The following is an 8,079-nucleotide window of genomic DNA, read 5'->3' on the forward strand; positions in this document are numbered from 1 at the left end:
TAAGCTAAAACATATTGAAAATTTGGCGAGAACAGACCAAGATTTACGGAATTAAAATCAATTTAAATGACTGTGGTGACATCATGAAACAGAAAACACTTGTTCTTAGTTCCGACGCCATTTTGATGACGTCACGATGTAATTAAGAGTCAAATGTGGCATGAAATCATATCTCCTATTCATACTCTATTCGAATATGAAAAGAAAAATTGGGGTCAACGGACTCCCTGAAGAGCTACAGTGAATTTTATATAGGCATATTTTAGCCCATTTACGCGCGCGTAATGCAAATTTGAATGGACGCGCATTCCCGTATTATTGGTCGTAAGAGGCTGAATGAGGTATCAAATTAATCAGAAGATAATGAACAATGGAAAGACATGAAAGAAATGATGACTCGAAGATGCATAACGATGGTAGGTGCAAGAACGCGCACGCATACCTGTGCGCGCGCAAATTCTTGACATGCTCAAAATGACCAGAAACGTACCCAAACTTGACCACGGTCGATTTGGGGAAATTTAAAATTTTGACGCGCGCGTACGTGCGCGTCGTGACCTTTGCATGACCTCTGATGATATGTCCTGATGACCTGTCACCTGAACTTGATATGATGCAAATATGGATGATTTTTGATGATTAGTTGCGATGATATGATCAATCATTTAATTTTACAAAATGGCGCCTAGATGACGTCATCATGATTTGATAACCTTGAAAAGTTTCCATTCCCATGTCCATAATGATGCCCATACATGACATGAAAATCAAGGAAATTGACATGCACGATTTTGAGATAGAGGTGGACAAAGATTTGGCAATAAAAATAAATAAAGTAAATTCTGACGAATATAATAGGTGATCTGTCATATTCATGACAGACCACCTAAAAAGGACCAAAAAAAAAAAAAAAAAAAAAAGGGGGTCCAGCGAGGTTTGAACCACCGAACCCTGGTATACCAGTCAGGTGTGTTATCCAGTCGGCCACAGTGTGTTCGACAAGCACAGAGAGCAAAATAGGAAACATATTGTCAACTTGACATTGAATGTACATTCTTGCAATTCCAAATTGGCATGATGACAAAACTCTACAAATTCTAGTTTTGAGAATAGTACAAGCTTTAAAATGAAACAGTGGAGATATTGTCTAAAGGATACATTCTAAGCTAAAACATATTGAAAATTTGGCGAGAACAGACCAAGATTTACGGAATTAAAATCAATTTAAATGACTGTGGTGACATCATGAAACAGAAAACACTTGTTCTTAGTTCCGACGCCATTTTGATGACGTCACGATGTAATTAAGAGTCAAATGTGGCATGAAATCATATCTCCTATTCATACTCTATTCGAATATGAAAAGAAAAATTGGGGTCAACGGACTCCCTGAAGAGCTACAGTGAATTTTATATAGGCATATTTTAGCCCATTTACGCGCGCGTAATGCAAATTTGAATGGACGCGCATTCCCGTATTATTGGTCGTAAGAGGCTGAATGAGGTATCAAATTAATCAGAAGATAATGAACAATGGAAAGACATGAAAGAAATGATGACTCGAAGATGCATAACGATGGTAGGTGCAAGAACGCGCACGCATACCTGTGCGCGCGCAAATTCTTGACATGCTCAAAATGACCAGAAACGTACCCAAACTTGACCACGGTCGATTTGGGGAAATTTAAAATTTTGACGCGCGCGTACGTGCGCGTCGTGACCTTTGCATGACCTCTGATGATATGTCCTGATGACCTGTCACCTGAACTTGATATGATGCAAATATGGATGATTTTTGATGATTAGTTGCGATGATATGATCAATCATTTAATTTTACAAAATGGCGCCTAGATGACGTCATCATGATTTGATAACCTTGAAAAGTTTCCATTCCCATGTCCATAATGATGCCCATACATGACATGAAAATCAAGGAAATTGACATGCACGATTTTGAGATAGAGGTGGACAAAGATTTGGCAATAAAAATAAATAAAGTAAATTCTGACGAATATAATAGGTGATCTGTCATATTCATGACAGACCACCTAAAAAGGACCAAAAAAAAAAAAAAAAAAAAAAGGGGGTCCAGCGAGGTTTGAACCACCGAACCCTGGTATACCAGTCAGGTGTGTTATCCAGTCGGCCACAGTGTGTTCGACAAGCACAGAGAGCAAAATAGGAAACATATTGTCAACTTGACATTGAATGTACATTCTTGCAATTCCAAATTGGCATGATGACAAAACTCTACAAATTCTAGTTTTGAGAATAGTACAAGCTTTAAAATGAAACAGTGGAGATATTGTCTAAAGGATACATTCTAAGCTAAAACATATTGAAAATTTGGCGAGAACAGACCAAGATTTACGGAATTAAAATCAATTTAAATGACTGTGGTGACATCATGAAACAGAAAACACTTGTTCTTAGTTCCGACGCCATTTTGATGACGTCACGATGTAATTAAGAGTCAAATGTGGCATGAAATCATATCTCCTATTCATACTCTATTCGAATATGAAAAGAAAAATTGGGGTCAACGGACTCCCTGAAGAGCTACAGTGAATTTTATATAGGCATATTTTAGCCCATTTACGCGCGCGTAATGCAAATTTGAATGGACGCGCATTCCCGTATTATTGGTCGTAAGAGGCTGAATGAGGTATCAAATTAATCAGAAGATAATGAACAATGGAAAGACATGAAAGAAATGATGACTCGAAGATGCATAACGATGGTAGGTGCAAGAACGCGCACGCATACCTGTGCGCGCGCAAATTCTTGACATGCTCAAAATGACCAGAAACGTACCCAAACTTGACCACGGTCGATTTGGGGAAATTTAAAATTTTGACGCGCGCGTACGTGCGCGTCGTGACCTTTGCATGACCTCTGATGATATGTCCTGATGACCTGTCACCTGAACTTGATATGATGCAAATATGGATGATTTTTGATGATTAGTTGCGATGATATGATCAATCATTTAATTTTACAAAATGGCGCCTAGATGACGTCATCATGATTTGATAACCTTGAAAAGTTTCCATTCCCATGTCCATAATGATGCCCATACATGACATGAAAATCAAGGAAATTGACATGCACGATTTTGAGATAGAGGTGGACAAAGATTTGGCAATAAAAATAAATAAAGTAAATTCTGACGAATATAATAGGTGATCTGTCATATTCATGACAGACCACCTAAAAAGGACCAAAAAAAAAAAAAAAAAAAAAAGGGGGTCCAGCGAGGTTTGAACCACCGAACCCTGGTATACCAGTCAGGTGTGTTATCCAGTCGGCCACAGTGTGTTCGACAAGCACAGAGAGCAAAATAGGAAACATATTGTCAACTTGACATTGAATGTACATTCTTGCAATTCCAAATTGGCATGATGACAAAACTCTACAAATTCTAGTTTTGAGAATAGTACAAGCTTTAAAATGAAACAGTGGAGATATTGTCTAAAGGATACATTCTAAGCTAAAACATATTGAAAATTTGGCGAGAACAGACCAAGATTTACGGAATTAAAATCAATTTAAATGACTGTGGTGACATCATGAAACAGAAAACACTTGTTCTTAGTTCCGACGCCATTTTGATGACGTCACGATGTAATTAAGAGTCAAATGTGGCATGAAATCATATCTCCTATTCATACTCTATTCGAATATGAAAAGAAAAATTGGGGTCAACGGACTCCCTGAAGAGCTACAGTGAATTTTATATAGGCATATTTTAGCCCATTTACGCGCGCGTAATGCAAATTTGAATGGACGCGCATTCCCGTATTATTGGTCGTAAGAGGCTGAATGAGGTATCAAATTAATCAGAAGATAATGAACAATGGAAAGACATGAAAGAAATGATGACTCGAAGATGCATAACGATGGTAGGTGCAAGAACGCGCACGCATACCTGTGCGCGCGCAAATTCTTGACATGCTCAAAATGACCAGAAACGTACCCAAACTTGACCACGGTCGATTTGGGGAAATTTAAAATTTTGACGCGCGCGTACGTGCGCGTCGTGACCTTTGCATGACCTCTGATGATATGTCCTGATGACCTGTCACCTGAACTTGATATGATGCAAATATGGATGATTTTTGATGATTAGTTGCGATGATATGATCAATCATTTAATTTTACAAAATGGCGCCTAGATGACGTCATCATGATTTGATAACCTTGAAAAGTTTCCATTCCCATGTCCATAATGATGCCCATACATGACATGAAAATCAAGGAAATTGACATGCACGATTTTGAGATAGAGGTGGACAAAGATTTGGCAATAAAAATAAATAAAGTAAATTCTGACGAATATAATAGGTGATCTGTCATATTCATGACAGACCACCTAAAAAGGACCAAAAAAAAAAAAAAAAAAAAAAGGGGGTCCAGCGAGGTTTGAACCACCGAACCCTGGTATACCAGTCAGGTGTGTTATCCAGTCGGCCACAGTGTGTTCGACAAGCACAGAGAGCAAAATAGGAAACATATTGTCAACTTGACATTGAATGTACATTCTTGCAATTCCAAATTGGCATGATGACAAAACTCTACAAATTCTAGTTTTGAGAATAGTACAAGCTTTAAAATGAAACAGTGGAGATATTGTCTAAAGGATACATTCTAAGCTAAAACATATTGAAAATTTGGCGAGAACAGACCAAGATTTACGGAATTAAAATCAATTTAAATGACTGTGGTGACATCATGAAACAGAAAACACTTGTTCTTAGTTCCGACGCCATTTTGATGACGTCACGATGTAATTAAGAGTCAAATGTGGCATGAAATCATATCTCCTATTCATACTCTATTCGAATATGAAAAGAAAAATTGGGGTCAACGGACTCCCTGAAGAGCTACAGTGAATTTTATATAGGCATATTTTAGCCCATTTACGCGCGCGTAATGCAAATTTGAATGGACGCGCATTCCCGTATTATTGGTCGTAAGAGGCTGAATGAGGTATCAAATTAATCAGAAGATAATGAACAATGGAAAGACATGAAAGAAATGATGACTCGAAGATGCATAACGATGGTAGGTGCAAGAACGCGCACGCATACCTGTGCGCGCGCAAATTCTTGACATGCTCAAAATGACCAGAAACGTACCCAAACTTGACCACGGTCGATTTGGGGAAATTTAAAATTTTGACGCGCGCGTACGTGCGCGTCGTGACCTTTGCATGACCTCTGATGATATGTCCTGATGACCTGTCACCTGAACTTGATATGATGCAAATATGGATGATTTTTGATGATTAGTTGCGATGATATGATCAATCATTTAATTTTACAAAATGGCGCCTAGATGACGTCATCATGATTTGATAACCTTGAAAAGTTTCCATTCCCATGTCCATAATGATGCCCATACATGACATGAAAATCAAGGAAATTGACATGCACGATTTTGAGATAGAGGTGGACAAAGATTTGGCAATAAAAATAAATAAAGTAAATTCTGACGAATATAATAGGTGATCTGTCATATTCATGACAGACCACCTAAAAAGGACCAAAAAAAAAAAAAAAAAAAAAAGGGGGTCCAGCGAGGTTTGAACCACCGAACCCTGGTATACCAGTCAGGTGTGTTATCCAGTCGGCCACAGTGTGTTCGACAAGCACAGAGAGCAAAATAGGAAACATATTGTCAACTTGACATTGAATGTACATTCTTGCAATTCCAAATTGGCATGATGACAAAACTCTACAAATTCTAGTTTTGAGAATAGTACAAGCTTTAAAATGAAACAGTGGAGATATTGTCTAAAGGATACATTCTAAGCTAAAACATATTGAAAATTTGGCGAGAACAGACCAAGATTTACGGAATTAAAATCAATTTAAATGACTGTGGTGACATCATGAAACAGAAAACACTTGTTCTTAGTTCCGACGCCATTTTGATGACGTCACGATGTAATTAAGAGTCAAATGTGGCATGAAATCATATCTCCTATTCATACTCTATTCGAATATGAAAAGAAAAATTGGGGTCAACGGACTCCCTGAAGAGCTACAGTGAATTTTATATAGGCATATTTTAGCCCATTTACGCGCGCGTAATGCAAATTTGAATGGACGCGCATTCCCGTATTATTGGTCGTAAGAGGCTGAATGAGGTATCAAATTAATCAGAAGATAATGAACAATGGAAAGACATGAAAGAAATGATGACTCGAAGATGCATAACGATGGTAGGTGCAAGAACGCGCACGCATACCTGTGCGCGCGCAAATTCTTGACATGCTCAAAATGACCAGAAACGTACCCAAACTTGACCACGGTCGATTTGGGGAAATTTAAAATTTTGACGCGCGCGTACGTGCGCGTCGTGACCTTTGCATGACCTCTGATGATATGTCCTGATGACCTGTCACCTGAACTTGATATGATGCAAATATGGATGATTTTTGATGATTAGTTGCGATGATATGATCAATCATTTAATTTTACAAAATGGCGCCTAGATGACGTCATCATGATTTGATAACCTTGAAAAGTTTCCATTCCCATGTCCATAATGATGCCCATACATGACATGAAAATCAAGGAAATTGACATGCACGATTTTGAGATAGAGGTGGACAAAGATTTGGCAATAAAAATAAATAAAGTAAATTCTGACGAATATAATAGGTGATCTGTCATATTCATGACAGACCACCTAAAAAGGACCAAAAAAAAAAAAAAAAAAAAAAGGGGGTCCAGCGAGGTTTGAACCACCGAACCCTGGTATACCAGTCAGGTGTGTTATCCAGTCGGCCACAGTGTGTTCGACAAGCACAGAGAGCAAAATAGGAAACATATTGTCAACTTGACATTGAATGTACATTCTTGCAATTCCAAATTGGCATGATGACAAAACTCTACAAATTCTAGTTTTGAGAATAGTACAAGCTTTAAAATGAAACAGTGGAGATATTGTCTAAAGGATACATTCTAAGCTAAAACATATTGAAAATTTGGCGAGAACAGACCAAGATTTACGGAATTAAAATCAATTTAAATGACTGTGGTGACATCATGAAACAGAAAACACTTGTTCTTAGTTCCGACGCCATTTTGATGACGTCACGATGTAATTAAGAGTCAAATGTGGCATGAAATCATATCTCCTATTCATACTCTATTCGAATATGAAAAGAAAAATTGGGGTCAACGGACTCCCTGAAGAGCTACAGTGAATTTTATATAGGCATATTTTAGCCCATTTACGCGCGCGTAATGCAAATTTGAATGGACGCGCATTCCCGTATTATTGGTCGTAAGAGGCTGAATGAGGTATCAAATTAATCAGAAGATAATGAACAATGGAAAGACATGAAAGAAATGATGACTCGAAGATGCATAACGATGGTAGGTGCAAGAACGCGCACGCATACCTGTGCGCGCGCAAATTCTTGACATGCTCAAAATGACCAGAAACGTACCCAAACTTGACCACGGTCGATTTGGGGAAATTTAAAATTTTGACGCGCGCGTACGTGCGCGTCGTGACCTTTGCATGACCTCTGATGATATGTCCTGATGACCTGTCACCTGAACTTGATATGATGCAAATATGGATGATTTTTGATGATTAGTTGCGATGATATGATCAATCATTTAATTTTACAAAATGGCGCCTAGATGACGTCATCATGATTTGATAACCTTGAAAAGTTTCCATTCCCATGTCCATAATGATGCCCATACATGACATGAAAATCAAGGAAATTGACATGCACGATTTTGAGATAGAGGTGGACAAAGATTTGGCAATAAAAATAAATAAAGTAAATTCTGACGAATATAATAGGTGATCTGTCATATTCATGACAGACCACCTAATTACCCCAACTTAGACATGAGTATTGTGTGAAACCTGTCACGTGAAACCAAATTAGGCTTCTCCACAAGATCACCGTTTCATACAATATCAATAAGAGATTAAAAGTTCTTGATACATTAATAACATTATTGTTATCAATCAACATTGTTGAAGACTCAAATGAAGATATATTTATAAGAATTGAGTGATTGCATGTTTATGATAGGCGGGGTGGCA

This window comes from Lytechinus pictus, chromosome 6 (assembly GCF_037042905.1).
Source record: "Lytechinus pictus isolate F3 Inbred chromosome 6, Lp3.0, whole genome shotgun sequence".
In the NCBI taxonomy this organism is placed as follows: Eukaryota; Metazoa; Echinodermata; class Echinoidea; order Temnopleuroida; family Toxopneustidae; genus Lytechinus; species Lytechinus pictus.